Here is a 19132-nt window from a genome sequence, read left to right as displayed (position 1 = left end):
CATTGAAAAAAAAAAAAATGGGTGTGTCAAGCCTACGCAAGACAGAAGTGAAACTTCTAGTATTCTTCTCTCTCTCTCTTTTCATTTCATTCTCTCTTTTTTTCTGTCTATTGACATATTTATAAGTAGCATGTGATAAAAAAAATTAAAAGTTATAAAAAAAGAAAAAAAAAAATTAGTTAAAGCGGGGATCGAACCTCGGTTCTTCACGACCACAGTCGTGCGCTCTGCCTGTAGACAGCGAAGATGAGTTAGGAGAGTGAGTTAAACTAGGTATATAATATTAGCTAGGCTCCTATAGCGAAATGATCCCTTTTTTTCGTCACGGTCATGAGTCGGTTTTACTCCGGTCCTCGAAATTGCATGACGCGCGTAAAGAAGTTTCACTTCAAAAAATTCCTCCAAATTTATGGATATAATTACGATCTTTTTCAAGCGCGTATGTAATGATTATTTTTATCAACGTCGCATACACCTTGCTAATGTTTTCAGTATTATTAGGGCTTTTTTATACTAATTTTCATATATTTATTGGCAGGTAGAGTAGAAATTAATATTTTTTAGCGTTTGCCAACGACCATACCATGTTGAACACACCGGTTCTCGTCCGATCACCGAAGTTAAGCAACATTGGGCGCGGTCAGTACATGGATGGGTGACCGCTTGGGAACACCGCGTGCCGTTGGCCCATTTTTTATGGTAATTTCATGTTTTTTTTTATTTTTTTATCGTTACTATAATTAATAATATCATAAAATTCTTTAACTTTTCAAGTATGCTACAGGCCTAAAATATTACTTAGTGGATTGATATTATGGTCAACCATTGAAAAAAAAAATTCCTACAAAGTTATGGATGTAATTACGATCTTTTTCAAGCGCGTATGTAATGATTATTTTTATCAACGTCGCACACACCTTGCTAATGTTTTCAGTATTATTAGGGCTTTTTTATACTAATTTTCATATATTTATTTGCAGGTAGAATAGAAATTAATATTGTTTAGCGTTTGCCAACGACCATACCATGTTGAACACACCGGTTCTCGTCCGATCACCGAAGTTAAGCAACATTGGGCGCGGTCAGTACTTGGATGGGTGACCGCTTGGGAACACCGCGTGCCGTTGGCCCATTTTTTATGGTAATTTTATGTTTTTTTTTATTTTTTTATCGTTAACATCATAAAAAATTTTATATCATTCTTTAACTTTTCAATTATTCTACAGGCCTAAAATATTACTTAGTGGATTGATATTATCGTCAACCATTGAAAAAAAAAAAGGCGTTAAAAACAAAAAAATAATTTGCCATAGCCGAGAATCGAACTCGGATCAACTGCTTGGAAAGTAACTATGCTGACCATTACACCACCAACGCCAGTTGTCGAGATGAGCTAAGAAGCATTTATATTTTACTTCAAAACTTTGACTAGATCAAATGAACTTTAATCGGTCCCGCATTTTCGTTTCGGTCATGAGTTGGTTTTACTCCGGTCCACGAAATTGCATGACGCGCGTAAAGAAGTTTCACTTCAAAATTTATTTCATACTACTGGAGCTAAAATACAATATCAAAAATATCCTTCCTTTGAAAAATAATGATTCTCCATAAAAAAGGAGTGCACTGCCCGGGAATCGAACCCGGGTCGCAAGAATGGGAATCTTGCATGATGTGCTTCCGCATTCCTAAAATAATTGTGAAATTATAAATACATCCCGGCTGCCAAAAGTCCATATTGAAAAATTAACAATTTTATGATTTTTTTCAAGTCACTGCTTGTATTTAATAAAATGAATTCTTAAAAATATCACCTGAAATAATCAAAACACAAATTAAATAAAACAGTATCTCAGAAAATTGACCAAAAATAATTTCCGGTACCGGGAATCGAACCCGAGCCTCCTGGGTGAGAGCCAGGTATCCTAGCCACTAGACCATACTGGACTTGCGAAATTGTGCGAAAATACGTTATTTAACTTGTTTAATAATTACAACGAATTTTGTACACCATTTTTCTGAACGGTGAGCGGTGGTGGGGGTACCCGCTTTTTCGTTTCGATCTTGACTCGGTTTTACTACGTTCCCGAAAATTCATTACGCGGCTAAAGAAGTTTCACTTCAAAAAAGGCGTTAAAAACAAAAAAATAATTTGCCATAGCCGAGAATCGAACTCGGATCAACTGCTTGGAAAGCAACTATGCTGACCATTACACCACCAACGCCAGTTGTCGAGATGAGCTAAGAAGCATTTATATTTTACTTCAAAACTTTGACTAGATCAAATGAACTTTAATCGGTCCCGCATTTTCGTTTCGGTCATGAGTTGGTTTTACTCCGGTCCACGAAATTGCATGACGCGCGTAAAGAAGTTTCACTTCAAAAAAAAAAATTTACATACTTACATCCTTCAAAACGCTAAAAAATAAATAACTTTACATACTTACATCCTTCAAAACGCTAAAAAATAAATTACTTTACATACTTACATCCTTCAAAACGCTAAAAAATAAATAATTTTACATACTTACATCCTTCAAAACGCTAAAAAATAAATAACTTTACATACTTACATCCTTCAAAACGCTAAAAAATAAATAACTTTACCTACTTACATCCTTCAAAACGCTAAAAAATAAATTACTTTCATACTTACATCCTTCAAAACGCTAAAAAAAAAATTACTTTACATACTTACATCCTTCAAAACGCTAAAAAATAAATAACTTTACATACTTACATCCTTCTAAACGCTAAAAAATAAATTACTTTACATACTTACATCCTTCAAAACGCTAAAAAATAAATAATTTTACATACTTACATCCTTCAAAACGCTAAAAAATAAATAACTTTACATACTTACATCCTTCAAAACGCTAAAAAATATAGTTTGCCACATTGCGACGAGAGTGGAACACCCTACTGCCAACACTGCTCCACAGGCAATGAATATATATGCCGTTACTCGCTTTGAGAAACACATTTTGAATAATCTGAAAAAAAATATGTCAAATTATTTTCGTTCATATTTATATCATGTACTTTACATGCAAGACAGCAACAGTTTGAAAAGAAACCAAAATAACTTAACTCCTCAGGCTAATTTGTTCGGTTTTGGGAACTGTAACAGTACCCGTAGAGTCAATTTGTTCGCTTTTGGGAACAGGATTGGAAAACACCAAGCTTTATATTCAAATACGGAAGTCAACCACAGAAGAATTAAAATGTAAGCCTCTATGAAACCAACGGTTCCGAACGTAATTTGAGAAAAAAATGACACTTCGTCATTACGAAGTGTCATATTAAAAAATGGGTGTGTCAAGCCTACGCAAGACAGAAGTGAAACTTCTAGTATTCTTCTCTCTCTCTCTTTTCATTTCATTCTCTCTTTTTTTCTGTCTATTGACATATTTATAAGTAGCATGTGATAAAAAAAATTAAAAGTTATAAAAAAAGAAAAAAAAAAAATAGTTAAAGCGGGGATCGAACCTCGGTTCTTCACGACCACAGTCGTGCGCTCTGCCTGTAGACAGCGAAGATGAGTTAGGAGAGTGAGTTAAACTAGGTATATAATATTAGCTAGGCTCCTATAGCGAAATGATCCCTTTTTTTCGTCACGGTCATGAGTCGGTTTTACTCCGGTCCTCGAAATTGCATGACGCGCGTAAAGAAGTTTCACTTCAAAAAATTCCTCCAAATTTATGGATATAATTACGATCTTTTTCAAGCGCGTATGTAATGATTATTTTTATCAACGTCGCATACACCTTGCTAATGTTTTCAGTATTATTAGGGCTTTTTTATACTAATTTTCATATATTTATTGGCAGGTAGAGTAGAAATTAATATTTTTTAGCGTTTGCCAACGACCATACCATGTTGAACACACCGGTTCTCGTCCGATCACCGAAGTTAAGCAACATTGGGCGCGGTCAGTACTTGGATGGGTGACCGCTTGGGAACACCGCGTGCCGTTGGCCCATTTTTTATGGTAATTTCATGTTTTTTTTTATTTTTTTATCGTTACTATAATTAATAATATCATAAAATTCTTTAACTTTTCAAGTATGCTACAGGCCTAAAATATTACTTAGTGGATTGATATTATGGTCAACCATTGAAAAAAAAAATTCCTACAAAGTTATGGATGTAATTACGATCTTTTTCAAGCGCGTATGTAATGATTATTTTTATCAACGTCGCACACACCTTGCTAATGTTTTCAGTATTATTAGGGCTTTTTTATACTAATTTTCATATATTTATTTGCAGGTAGAATAGAAATTAATATTGTTTAGCGTTTGCCAACGACCATACCATGTTGAACACACCGGTTCTCGTCCGATCACCGAAGTTAAGCAACATTGGGCGCGGTCAGTACTTGGATGGGTGACCGCTTGGGAACACCGCGTGCCGTTGGCCCATTTTTTATGGTAATTTTATGTTTTTTTTTATTTTTTTATCGTTAACATCATAAAAAATTTTATATCATTCTTTAACTTTTCAATTATTCTACAGGCCTAAAATATTACTTAGTGGATTGATATTATCGTCAACCATTGAAAAAAAAAAAGGCGTTAAAAACAAAAAAATAATTTGCCATAGCCGAGAATCGAACTCGGATCAACTGCTTGGAAAGCAACTATGCTGACCATTACACCACCAACGCCAGTTGTCGAGATGAGCTAAGAAGCATTTATATTTTACTTCAAAACTTTGACTAGATCAAATGAACTTTAATCGGTCCCGCATTTTCGTTTCGGTCATGAGTTGGTTTTACTCCGGTCCACGAAATTGCATGACGCGCGTAAAGAAGTTTCACTTCAAAATTTATTTCATACTACTGGAGCTAAAATACAATATCAAAAATATCCTTCCTTTGAAAAATAATGATTCTCCATAAAAAAGGAGTGCACTGCCCGGGAATCGAACCCGGGTCGCAAGAATGGGAATCTTGCATGATGTGCTTCCGCATTCCTAAAATAATTGTGAAATTATAAATACATCCCGGCTGCCAAAAGTCCATATTGAAAAATTAACAATTTTATGATTTTTTTCAAGTCACTGCTTGTATTTAATAAAATGAATTCTTAAAAATATCACCTGAAATAATCAAAACACAAATTAAATAAAACAGTATCTCAGAAAATTGACCAAAAATAATTTCCGGTACCGGGAATCGAACCCGAGCCTCCTGGGTGAGAGCCAGGTATCCTAGCCACTAGACCATACTGGACTTGCGAAATTGTGCGAAAATACGTTATTTAACTTGTTTAATAATTACAACGAATTTTGTACACCATTTTTCTGAACGGTGAGCGGTGGTGGGGGTACCCGCTTTTTCGTTTCGATCTTGACTCGGTTTTACTACGTTCCCGAAAATTCATTACGCGGCTAAAGAAGTTTCACTTCAAAAACATTTTTTGATAATTAATTTTAAATAAAATAAATAGGGTGAATGTAATGTTCATAATAGATTTGCCTAATAAAGGTATATTTTTTGATTATCAGTAATCTTAATTGAGTGTTGAGACGAAAAAATGTAAGGTTATAAAAATTTTCCGTGTTTGCCTTCTAATTTTGTGTTTAAAAAAAATATTCATTTCTAATAATAAAATTTGAATGCGTTATTCATCATCTTTCAAAAACAGTGTTTAGTTTTTGGATACGTTTATTGCAAAGTGGAAATGTATGCAAATTCTCTGACCTTCTGACAGCATTTTTATGAAATATAACGGTCAATAATGCCATAGGCCTTGGGGGTTAACTTTCAGCGCTAAACTTTTTTCAGCCGTCAACAATGCTTTGTAGTCTGCTATCTCAAGCAATACTACAAAATCTGTAAATTCTATACGGTAGTCAAAGTATAGTTTTTTTAATTTTATGAAATACATACAAAAAATGTATGATGATTTTTGCAGTTTGAAAACAGTTGAAGGCATTTTCGATCGTTTTTTTTAAATGTATTATTTAATATGCAAAATTCATTTCCCTTCGCACAACGATTTTAATAGACTAGTGTATTCATTTGAATTTTGACAGTCGTAAGTAATTATCAGTAATATATAGTAATTATCAATTTAATAAAAGGCCATTCCAGTTTTTGTGTTGATTGACTTTACTGGATGGCTTCACTACTATTTCAATACTGTTCAGAGTAAATTTAAACGACCCAATAAATAATATAATATCAATGTTTTGTAATACATATTTAAATAACAAACATTTTTTTAAACTTTTAATTGTTCTTATACAACCACTATACCAACCTTGAGGTGTCTTTCACCAAAACGAATCTTTAAAAATGATCCGAATAATAATTTTGTACTTTCGTTTCTTTACAAATTTCTCACTAATTGTAGCAGATTCCTATACAGACACATATTTTTTTACATGATAATCTGTACTCACTCTCGAATGTTTTTTTTTCATCCAATTCATAATGAAGGTCAAACTCTTCACAGGGACAATGAACTACTTTTTAAAAAATAAAATAATTCACTAGTACACAAGATTTGTGGAAAAAACACACTTAAATAACATACTTACACTTCGCGACAGTACTGACAACTAACAGCCCTAATTTTGGGTTATCTTGTAAAAGTAATGTTCGTAAATAAGATAAAACAAACAAAGGTACTTAAATAATTTACGTGGCCACATAATGCCATAAATCAGTAATTTCTATTATTTTATATCAACTGAAAATATTTTTTCAATCAACTCTAAAATAGTATTGGGTAAATATATATATATCATAGAAATAGAACATACTTAAGAGTATTTAGTATAAGTAAACTATACCTATAAACGAATTATATACCTAGCCCTACGGCAAATCCACAAGAGAGAATTTCACTGAACAAATCACTGTCGTTAATACAATATTATTGTTATCACCTGTCGTCAATTCAATCCCAAAACTCGTCGACTAATACCCTGATTTATATTTATATTATAGGTAATCCAGGCAGAAGACCAATGAATATTGTGATAGATAAGATTGTTTATCTTTAATCAAATAATAATTATTATTTTTTTTTTATTTTAAATTAATTAATTAATTATGAGTGGAGCTCACATCATCGTGTATGCTAATAATGTACAAGATCATGTACGTTTTTTTACAATTACAAACAACATAAAATATTGTGGCTACCATATTTTCTTTTTTAATTGCAGTATTTTTTCGGAATCTTTTTATAAACTTTTAGTACAAACTGGTGAATCTACATAACCCAGAGAACCGAAAAAAAAACTTTTTTTCCAATTTTTGAGCAACTAAAGGGTTAAAAAACTTTTGGAGCCTGGTTTACGTATCGACGCAAATGAAAATACATTGAACAGCTAATATTAACTCCTAGAAACCAATTTTTGTTTTAATGTAGGCACAAATAAATAAAATGTTGCACCATAAAATTGACTCCAAATTTTATAATTTTCTTTATTTATTGATGAAAAAAGTACATAAAAGTAATAAGGTTCACAATTACAATGACAATATTTAATACTACTCTTCCAGAGAAGCATTAGCTTGTGGTTGGAAGAAAGCAAAAGCTCAAAGCTTGGCTTTTGTCGTTTATGATTCTAATTTCCTCAGGGAGTTGATTAAAAAGGTTCTTCCTTGGTATGCATAGTAATTTTGTGCAAACGAAGAGTTTAATTTTGGACATGAAAAATGTATTTAAGTCGAGTACGGTTTTCACTTAGAAATTGATACTTTTCTTTTTCTTTTATGAAAAGGGAAAAGAAAATATATAGATTCACTAGTTTAACATTTTTACTACGAGTTTCCGGACACTGTTCATATGAACGTATGATACGAGATCTCTGTGTGCTTGATTTCACCTTCTATCTATTTTAGAATTTCTCTTTTTTGAGTTCCTTAGACATCACACTATTTTACTTTTGTGCATACAAATATATAGTTAACTTCTCCGTCATAAACATTAGTTCGTTTAAATGTCTCTTATCCGTGTTTATATATTTCGCTTGTTCACATTGATTATTTGCATTGAGTATTGTTGTATAATGGAATATTATAAACACAATACGTACTTATATTAAAGATCATTATTGAATGTGTAACCTTTTGGCCATATTTCCTGGAAATATAACAGATATATTACATTGTTTAGATTAAGTAAAGGGTTTTGCTTTCGTTGGACTGTGATGTGTGCAGCACAGTCATGAGTTTGATATTTTTGCGAATATTATTAATAAAAAAATAACACCAATTACCCCTTCTCCTTTGTTATCCTCCCACTCAAACACCTAAATTATATTTATATTTGTAAATATTTTGTATCATAGGTTAGTTTTAATACTCTCCTGACGAAGGAAGGTTGCTTCCGAAACCTGTAGAGTGTAATTAAAATTAAAGTGGTTTAAAACAAATTAATATTTTTTTATTGTAAATTATGACGAACCACAAAGTAAATGCTTATTACAAATATGAAAAAAATAACATTTAAAAAATTTAAACAATAAGGGTCCTGTGGCACACAATTGTTTGTAGGATTTGGACCCTAAGACACCCTACCTTCCTTATAATATATATGTGACAGTTGCATGGGATATAATTATGGAAATAAGGAAATAATAATTATTTTCCTTACGGTCTCCAGAAAAAAATATAAAATGCATGAGGGGATCGGTCAAATGGCGAACAGAAAAAATAATAGGAACACTATTGTTAAGGTTAGGTTTGGATATACACAATAAGACCCCGCCCAAATTCCTTAACCCATCACACAGGATGTACCGGCCGTTCAAAACTGCACGGTCTGTTTTGCTGCACCCTGTACGTTAAGAGGGGTAGGCACAATGCCACCACGAGGAAGTCGATACAGCAACGCATAAAATGCATTCAATCGTATTTTGTGAGTGTGGGTATAACCATGGTATAACCCTTCATTTTGTGACTGTAGGTATAACCCTTCATTTTGCGACTGTAGGCATAATCCTTCATTTCGTGACTGTAGGTATAACCCTTCATTTTGTGACTGTAGGTATAACCCTTCATTTTGTGACTGTAGGTATAACCCTTCATTTTGTGACTGTAGGTATAACCCTTCATTTTGCGACTGTAGGCATAATCCTTCATTTCGTGACTGTAGGTATAACCCTTCATTTTGTGACTGTAGGTATAACCCTTCATTTTGTGACTGTAGGTATAACCCTTCATTTTGTGACTGTAGGTATAACCCTTCATTTTGCGACTGTAAGCATAACCCTTCATTTTGTGACTGTAGGTATAACCCTTCATTTTGCGACTATAGGTATAACCCTTCATTTTGTGACTGGAGGTATAACCCTTCATTTTGCGACTGTAGGTATAACCCTTCATTTTTTCACTTTACTCAAGTAATTTAGATATCTTGTTAGATTTGATGTATAATAATGTATAATATAATCTACATACTGTAGATATCATCTTATTTGACATTGGGATTTGTTATTGGTAACGTGATTGGTATACGTGATTACAGTTCTTGGCTACGAATCCCCGGTTAAAACCCGGCGTGCGTAAGTAATTTTTATTTGATTAATTTGTGTTAACTTACAAATTCATTAATTAAACATAATATAAATATGTTATAGTAAATTTGCAGCACGTTCCAGAAGGCTATGCAGAAATTTCAGAAACGCCCTGGTGAAAGCCAACCATTCCAGAACTGAATAGCCACTTGCCTCTTCTACATCTCCTTCCCCTCCATACTTCCTTCATTCTCATATCATACCCCGATTGGGGATGCAATAGTTTAACTGGCTCCAGACGGTTGGGAATCTTGAGAGGTATCTGCTCATATACAGAAGAAAAGAAACGGTAGTTTGATGATCTGAAGAAGTTAAAATCAAAAGTTGCTAACTTGTCACGTTCTGCTGTAGACATATCCAGAACAGGTCCCTCTAGAAACTGAAAGCCTAATTGCAGTTCCTTAAACTCGTATTTATCGACCGATTCGGTACTGCTGACCCGCTGCTCTGTGAATTATACTAATAAAAACTGATTAAATTCATCATTTGGTACGAAGAAGTGTGAATTTTACAAAGATAGGAAGAAACGAAATCTTAGTACCATATCTCACCTGCATTCAAATCAGATTACCTAATACTTTAAGGCTGGCCGCATACATACGTTTTCCGTATTCGATTTCCGAATTCGTTTTCCGTATTCGGACATCCGAATGCACGGAATCAGTAGAAAATACATTAACTGCCGCACACGTTCGTTTTAGTTCCGAACGGAACAAATTCCTTACGCACGTTCCGAATGCAAGCCGGTGCGTTCGGAGAAACCGAATGGAAAAAACCTAATGACGTCATGTGGAACGCAGCTCTTGCATACATTTTGTTTGTGTCGACGCAAACGTTCGGAAATTTCCTGTCAGTAATTCAGTGTTGCCAACGGGTCTTAACCTAATATCGCCGTTTCTCATACATAAGGTAGCGTAAAGTAGCCGAATTTGCTGTTAGGTGGGACATGTTTAAAATTGATTTTTTTACGTGAAAATAAAAATTTCGTGGGGGGGGTGGCTAGAGAATTTAAAAAAAATAAAATTTGTCCCCAGAAAAAAAAAAAAAAAAAATCATAGGGGGTGGCTAGAGAATTTCAAGAAAATATAAAATTTGTCCCCAGAAAAATAAATTTCATGGGGGGGGGGGGGGGGGGGGGTGGCTAGAGAATTTCGGGACATGTTTAAAAATGTTTTTTTGAAGTAGCTTAATTGGCGACCAGTCGCCTTTTAGATTTTTTCGGTGCCGATTCTCGCTCTGAGTAGCCTAAATGGCGATATATCGCCCTTGTTGGCAACACTGGTTCTGAATTCCGAATACGGAAAACGAATTCGGAAATCGAATACGGAAAACGTATGTATGCGGCCAGCCTAAACACTCGAGCGATTTTCGGCATATTATGCCGAGATTGCAAAACGTCTAGAGTGATCGCACGCCTTAAGGCGAAGCTTAATGCTAAATCACTATTTTGATTAATCTTTATAACGAATTGGTGTACATTATTAATAACAAAAAATATGATTTAGATAAATTGAAGGTTTTCCAGTAGTTTCGCCTGAGTAGAATACAAATAAAAAAATAAATTTCTCAATAAAAAATATAAATGTTAACTACAAAAAAATATTTTTTTTCAATAGAAATGTATGAACGCGTAAAGGAAACAGCTCTTAAAAAATACAGTATTATAGCTAAGATTATTTGTGACAAAACTGTCACAAATAATCTTAGCTATATTACAAATTGATTAACTTTTTTGCTTTCTTATAAAATTTTTTACAAAATAAATAAAAAACGGTTTTGTGCTTGAAATCTAACGTTTCTAGAATCCGTTTGTCAAGCGATTTTAATGCCTATTACCTAAAATATAAGGTATACCAAGAATATACACATTTTTGGCTAGTAGCTTCCTCTTAATATGCCATACTCGCAGAACTCGCACATTTACGATTTTTTTACCTTCTATTATTGGGCTATACCTACATCCTAAAAATATAGGATACACTATAAAATATAGGTGAATTCATTGTTTATATATAGCACTATACTCAGCATCTCCTATCCTCTTCCTATTTTCCTCTTCCTATCCTCTTCCTATTTTCCTCTTCCTCTCCCCTTCCTTTAACACCAAATTAATTTTAAGAAACTAAAACTTCATTTCTAATGCACTTTAACATAAGAAACTTCTGTGGCTTGACTACAATTTACTTGTATATTTATATCTATCACTGCATATTATATAAAAGCTGTTTGTTTCTTACAAAAATAAATAAATAAATTATATGTCACCGTGTTAAAATTCAGAAGTATGTTTTTTTTAAATGAAGGCGAGAAATTTCCAATTCAAACGCCAATCACTCAACTCATATTCCAGCTATTGATGCGAGTACTCGAGTGGTTAAAGAATTTATTTAAGTAAATAATGATTGTTTGACCGATTCCTATCCGACCATTATCTGACCCATTGTGTCAGGGTTGAGAGAATATGCAGGTAATACAATAAAATGGGTTTCACCATCGGACAAAATGCTCAACAAATAATATATGTCACGATATATTTGTAAATATTATCTATTCAAGTACCTTCTCAGCTTACAATTCATTCATCTCGGCAATAGATAAGTATTTACCCATATAATTTACTTCGAACAACTGTGTCTAACGAGCATCCAATAAAAGTAAATACTGAGAAGGTCGAACTTAGAAATAGTTTTAATATAAAACACGTGTTTATAATGTTACTGTACAAAATACCCATTTGATATTGCAAGTTTGAAAAATATAGCGCAGAATTTCAATTTCCCATTATACCTTAAATTTATTTTTAAATTACTCAATCATGGTGCTTTATTTTTCAGAACCCGTGTATAAGATGGGGAAAGCTGTGTTAGTTCTACCGCATTTCAACGGAAGATGCTCCAAAGACAACATTTGTTTACAATCAGAAGAAGTTAAGGAGTCATAAGACTAATAACGAGGGTTCGCTTGACGCTCACATTTTAATTATTTCTGATGAACGTATTACTAAAATCTCAAATCTTCCTAGAGGGATCCCTACAAATGTATGTTATTTATATTTATAATTAAAAAAACAACCTTACCATTAAAATTATCCATGGTGGATATTTTCAGTTGCGAATTGACTAAATACAAAAGGTCCATAAAAGAATATTTCTATGATGGTTTGTGAATAATGTTATGTCTCTATTGTTTATATTTCTAATATGATTTGATTTATTTCTACAACCTCTCTCTATGGCTATAAATGTATTGATAAATGTTTTGTTGTGTAATTTTTTCGTTTTATTTAATCTTTTGTTTTGTATAAATTTTTTAATTCATATTATGTCTCAGTAGAGGTAAAGGCACAAGGAGGAAATCCATAACTGCTTTTATTTTGACTGTATAATACTTATGTTCTAACTGAAATAAATGTAAACTGTCGATTTCCCGAAAATTAATAAATAAATAAATTCCTAATACAAAACTGTGTTACACCCAGAGATGTGCTTTATTTCAAATAAATCCATTTTAAATGGAAATGCAAAATGCAAAATGGGTATTTTCCATTTTGCATTTTAAATGCTTTTCTAAAAACCATTTTGCATTTTGCATTTTAAATGCTTTTCTCAATGCATTTTCCATTTTAAATGCTTTTTGCAACATTCTTCCTACTATCTCCACTCATCTTTTTTTCATAAGCCCCAAATATCAGTCGGTCCTCAACCTCGCTATGAGAGATAATTTACATTTGTCAAGTTGCTCCCTGGTAGGAGCCCTGGCAATTGAGTGATACCATTACAAAAAATACTGATTCAAATACTGAACATGGGGTCATGACGTACAGTGGGCTGAAAATCGCCTTTCATAGATATAGAGACTTAAATTTTCAAGGGTCTTTTTTTACTAGAAATGGATTCTGCTGATCATTACTATGCTATAAAATTTCGTATGAAGCAATTGCGTGTACAAATGAAGGAGAAAAAAATCGCAAGTTGCGCCACAATACGAAGTATGTCAAAAAATACAAATAAATAGTTGTATATCTGTGTGTAAGGATATAATGGCCAACCTTATGATTCCAGAGATAGCCTCATTTTTAATGTCTGTGCCATACAAATTTTTCTTTAAAAAATGATAACTCCTTCATTTGTACACGCAATTGCTTCATACAAAATTTTATAGTATAGTAATGATCAGCAGAATCCATTTCTAGCCAAAAAAAATACCCTTGAAAATTCAAGTCTCTATGTCTATGAAAGGCGATTTTCAGCCCACTGTGTGACGCTGTAAAATTAAATGTTAGATAGCAGTTTCTATGTTTTTACGTTGGCAACATTAGTCCCGCGCAAATTTTTTGTGGTTTCTTAATCTGTAGTCGTGGTTTTTTTTGTATTTACCATCATGTAATATGTTTGTTCTACATTGATGTCCATTATTAAATGACCAAGTTGTTTAAAAATTCTATAATTATTTTAATTGTTTGACCTGAGAAACCATTTTGCATTTTCAATGCATTTTGAAAATAGGTATTTTGCATTTTGCATTTGAAATGCTTTTCTAAAAACCATTTTGCATTTTGCATTTTCAAATGGAAAAGTTTTGACCCATTTCCATTTTGCATTTCAAATGGTTTTGGGTACCCATTTTGCACATCTCTGGTTACACCACCATGACGAAATTCAAATGGGATGGAGATATACGAGTGTAAGAAAGTAAATGTAAATGGTCTAGAACCAGTCCAGAAGTCAGTAGTAACATTTATTTCAAATGTGTATGGAAGGAACTTCAAATTTTCCTTTTTATTCTATGCGAAAAACTTACATTATTATATCCTGGACTGGTTTCTTGACCAGTTTCTAAAACTCGAAAAATGAAATACTTATGTCGTTGTTGTAAAAACGATAGGACTCTAATTTTCACCTGGCGGATAAAATTTTCCAATGTGATTGGCTTGTGAAATAATGATTGCTACCATAAATCCACCTGTTCACGGTTCATGGCAGTTCAAGAAAACAGTCCCACAGTTTCACGCAGCTATGGCAAAAGGCGGTTCGGAAAATGAACTCAAGGTTCGCATATTTCCGTTCAATTGAGCCTGAGATTTCAGGTACAATTCTTAAAACCCAGATTAGGTAGAAATACTCGATAGTTGATATCGTGCGCAATCTGAGAAGTCTTCTAGAACCTGACTGCATAGTGCATATTGTACCTAGTTGAGGCTGACGGCGGTGTAACTAGTTATTGCATTAGAACTAGTGATAAATATAGATGACATACAAACTGCGGGTAAATTGCAAAGAAGGCAATATGCTGGTAGTTTCAGCAGGGGTTACGAAATACAGTTGATTCCGCTTAATTGGGACACCTCTGGCCCAAACATTTAGTCTTATAAGCGGCTGTCCAAAATAAGCGAAATTTAAGTTGTGGAACTTGCGCGGGGTCTTGGAGCATTCGGTTTATGTCAATTGCTTGCTTGTTTGCTTGATTGCTTGATTGCTTGATTGCTTGACGATGGGCTAAGGGTCAGGGATGAAAAACATTAGTTAAACAATTTTACTGAATTACACATTTTGGGAACAACTCATGTGGTTTCACATAACCCTCCAGTACTTTGTTCGCGTTTGGAAACAACTCAACAAGTGGTCTCTCATAAATCGTTGTAACTCCCTTGCTGTTAAGATGAGAAATATGATCTAAACAGATTCTAAACGGTGTTATAAAGAGAAAACATACGCTTTATATTCAAATCTAGAATTTAACCACAAAGAAATTAAAATGTGTACCTTTATGAAACCAAAGGTACCGACCGCAATTTGAAAAAAACTTACCGAGAATTTTTTATTAAATATTTTTTTATATATACATTTGTCTAATAAATTAAGTGTGTTTCAAAAAATATATTATCAGTAATTTTGTGTTACTAAAAACGTGCTTCAATTCTGCACTGAACCTTTACATCTTGACCCAGATGTAGAGGTTAACTGCAGAATTGAAGCAGCAAGAACTGCGTTCATTAAAATGAAATCCCTCTTCTGCAATGATAATATCAGCTTAAAACAAGAGAATGAACCTAAAGGCAGAGAATGCTAAAATGTTATGTGTGGTCGGTCTTGGATGTGAAACATGGACCTTGAAAGTAAATACCATGAACAGGTTAGAGGCTTTTGAAATGTGGCTTCACCGGAAAATACTCAAAGTTCCATGGACCGACATGATCACCAACACAGAAATTCTCAGGCGGACTAGAGCAGAGAGAGAACTGCTTAGATCAATAAAAATCAGGAAAATTTCATATCTGGGTCATGTACTTCGAGGGGAGAAGTATCACTTGCTCCAGTTAATATTGAAAGGCAAGATAGAGGGTCGCAGAGGGCCTGGTAGGAGACAAATGTTTTGGCTGCGAAATATACGAGAGTGGACCGGCATTAGAAGTGTGGAGGAGCTATTCTGGGCAGCGCAAGACAAACAGACATTTTCTAGAGTGATCGCCAACGTCGGGGGGACCTGATACGGCACATAAAGAAGAAGAAAAACGTGAAGTGAGCCAATTTATTTTATTTTTTATATTTGCACTTATAAATTCAATACTTGAAAAAAAATAGTTCCACGATATTTATTTCCTCAAAATGAAAAATCAACACACCTTTAAAAAGTGATGTAGACATACTTTAAAAAAACGCAATGTGGTGACAGAATTCTTTCTAACCATGGAAGAATAATAACACTAATAACTAGTAATCATACCCATCCAAGATTCACATTTTTGTTATTCCAGGTAGCAGAAAATCTCTCAGTTTGTTCCTTGTATATAAAATACTACGACATTAAGGTTCTGTGAATCACCAATCACATGCATTTAAAGAACTGCAAAAGGCTCGCGAGCTGTGGTTCGCCTCCCCTGATATTTTTTATTTTTTCATTTTTATAAATTACTATATACGGGTATGTGTACCGCCGCCCCGCAACCATTTATTGGATAGACAACACCTCTGCCACAGGTCACCCCAAGTGGCTACCTAAGTTTGGTGACTTAGCAGGGGTGCCCGGGTTCATGGGTTGAGATATGTCTGGGTCTTAGCGACATATGCGTTTGCCCATCAGCTGCGTGGCAGGCTGGATCGGGAGAAACCGGTTGGGGAAGACTTTTTGAACTCACCAGCAGGACTCTTTCGGAACATCGCCTTGTACCGTAGTGGGAGGGATGGATTCACTCTCTCCTGGACACAATGACTCAGATTCCTAACCATCCTCATCCCTTTTTCCCACCTAAAAAGACACGGCATCCCCAAAGATGACATAGGCCCTTACGTTAGTTATTTTCCCTTCTGTGTGGAACTTATGTAAAAAATATATAATTTTCACATTTTAAATAAGATATGATAGAAGATGTTTACTTAGGACGGGTTGTTTCAATCAGATTTCACAGTTCATATTCAAGTTCTCTGAAAGTTCTATTCTATTATGGGGTGGTGCACCTGATACATTTATTAAGCCCATACAAATAATTCAAAAACACACAATTAAAGTCATATATAACAAAAATAAAACATTCTCGACCGACCTATTATACAAAGAATCTAAATTATTTAACATTCGTAAATTATTTATATTACAAACTATGAAATATTTATTTAAAAACAAAAATAATTTCAAAATAAATGAAAACAGAATGAGCAAAAGAACAAATAATATATTTTACACCCCCCAAACAAATACTAAATTAATGCAGACACATAGCAGTTTCATTGGTCCTCGTACATTTAACCTTCTACCACTACAAACTCAAATGATAAATAAAACAATAGAATATGTTAAGGAGGTAAAATTATGGCTGAATGACGCAGATATTGAAACGCTTTTTATATAAATTTATTGATCCTTATTATACTATATACTTATTGATCCTTTCTACAACTCACTTGTTGAAACTTTATAAACTATTGTACATAATGTTTTTTCTCTTTACTTTTATAATAACAATAAACAAACAAGAAAAAACTTTTTCTACTTATATATATTATACTTAGGTACTTGAAATATAGTAATGGTTTTATATTACCCACACTCAGGCAGTGCCTTAGTGGGTTTTCATTTCTTGTGTATACAATTTGGTAATATATACCTATTATGTTATTATTTACTGTCTATTAATATGTATAATATATGTAAAGAAATGAAAATAAATAAAGTAAAAAAAATAAATTATGTTGTTATTTCATCATGGTCGGGTTGTTTAATAATACCTACTTGGATAGTGGCAAAACTTGAATATTAACATGGAATTTGATGAATCGTTCAAATTCTGTGAAACAATCAGTCTTTAGTCCTCACGAGGAATCTTGTATTGAGGCGAACTATGTTTTGGATACAGGGCTTTCAGGCTGTTCTGCGGTTCAACTTCTTTATTTGGGTACAGAATTTTCAGTAACTTCTGTGACGATGCTTTGTAGTTCCTTTTCAGATAATTCCTTAAACCAGAATTGTTGGACTTAATGTAGTTATTAATTAATTTAATTTGTTTGATATCTACTGTGTATGAGTTTTTTTAACTTTACAGCTAAAAAATAGAGCTTCGTCCAAATAGAACACTGAGGTAAATTTAGCTTTATACAGATAATGTTATTTTTATAGAAGTGTTATCTATACCGACTCGAAAGAAAACTGATTTGCTTACGACCATTTACCACCCAGGCCCCATAGAGGCCACTGGAATTGATTATATGTTCAAGAAAGGATTTTAATTTTGACAATGTTGTTAAAGAAAAAAATACTTATCGGACACACCCACAACATCTGTACTTCTATCGAGTTATGTAGTGGTACGCCACTATTTGAGTCGAACTTCATTCTAGAAGTTTCGGCATTTGCCAAACAAGCTTCTTGGATTTTCTTTTATTTTTTAATATTTGTTAATCTACAAACTGGAATTTACGAGAACGATTTATTTTTCATCTATATAAGCGACAGCGGGAAGGAAATCGTACAGTACCAGCAACCTTGACATCGAGATCGAATTATTTTCCTATGTGACGCGCTTAAGAACATTCTCGAACCTTCCTTTCGTAAATCATTCTGTTGTATTTTCTACGTTTATTTATTTTTCGGATGTGTTATAATAAACCGCTTCAGCCAAAATCAGTAGTTATTTATTAATATTTAGGATACGAAATATAACTACAGTTATATCTTCAGTGAAATGTGGATACCCAAATGAACAAATATAAAATTATGTATATTGTATATCTATGTACCCGGATATCCCATCACCATAGAGTCTATGTCGTACGTCATGCAGATTACATAGATAGATAATCACAGCCTAAATCACATTTAAATCGGTACAGATAAAGTATACCATGTACCGCACCACTTATTCAGAAACCATTATTTTACCTTCGTCACACCACACTTAATAGTATTTGACAACAACAGGTCTATTTTATCCGTCATGGAATGACAACCGTCCAAATGATGATTACAGTGCAGTGGCGTTTCAAGGAAACTGCATCTTCAGGTACACGTGTAATGATCCCTTTAGGTAAAGACATAGTACTAATTAACTAGCTTCACATAAATAAATAACATATATTTTGTGTCAGTGGAGAATTCCTGT

The 19132-nt window shown here is 33.4% G+C and overlaps 4 non-coding genes across 4 annotated transcripts; all 4 read left to right on the top strand.

Moving 5' to 3' along the window:
- The first annotated feature begins 569 nt into the window (after positions 1-569).
- LOC149423215 (5S ribosomal RNA) lies at positions 570-688 on the top strand. Its single transcript, XR_016302326.1, has one exon. It is a non-coding gene; the product is annotated as a 5S ribosomal RNA (ribosomal RNA).
- A 323-nt stretch (positions 689-1011) lies between these two features.
- On the top strand, positions 1012-1130 carry LOC149423214 (5S ribosomal RNA). Its single transcript, XR_016302373.1, has one exon. It is a non-coding gene; the product is annotated as a 5S ribosomal RNA (ribosomal RNA).
- Positions 1131-3861: 2731 nt separating this feature from the next.
- Positions 3862-3980, top strand: LOC149423213 (5S ribosomal RNA). Its single transcript, XR_016302372.1, has one exon. It is a non-coding gene; the product is annotated as a 5S ribosomal RNA (ribosomal RNA).
- Positions 3981-4303: 323 nt separating this feature from the next.
- LOC149423212 (5S ribosomal RNA) lies at positions 4304-4422 on the top strand. The gene has a single exon (XR_016302371.1). It is a non-coding gene; the product is annotated as a 5S ribosomal RNA (ribosomal RNA).
- The last annotated feature ends 14710 nt before the right edge of the window (positions 4423-19132 follow it).

Source organism: Hesperophylax consimilis, chromosome 6 (genome assembly GCF_061612785.1).
Source record: "Hesperophylax consimilis isolate HC1 chromosome 6, BYU_Hcon_1.0, whole genome shotgun sequence".
Lineage (NCBI taxonomy): Eukaryota > Metazoa > Arthropoda > Insecta > Trichoptera > Limnephilidae > Hesperophylax > Hesperophylax consimilis.
The sequence above is the reverse complement of the archived record's forward strand: the minus strand, read 5'-3'. Positions and strand labels throughout refer to the sequence as shown.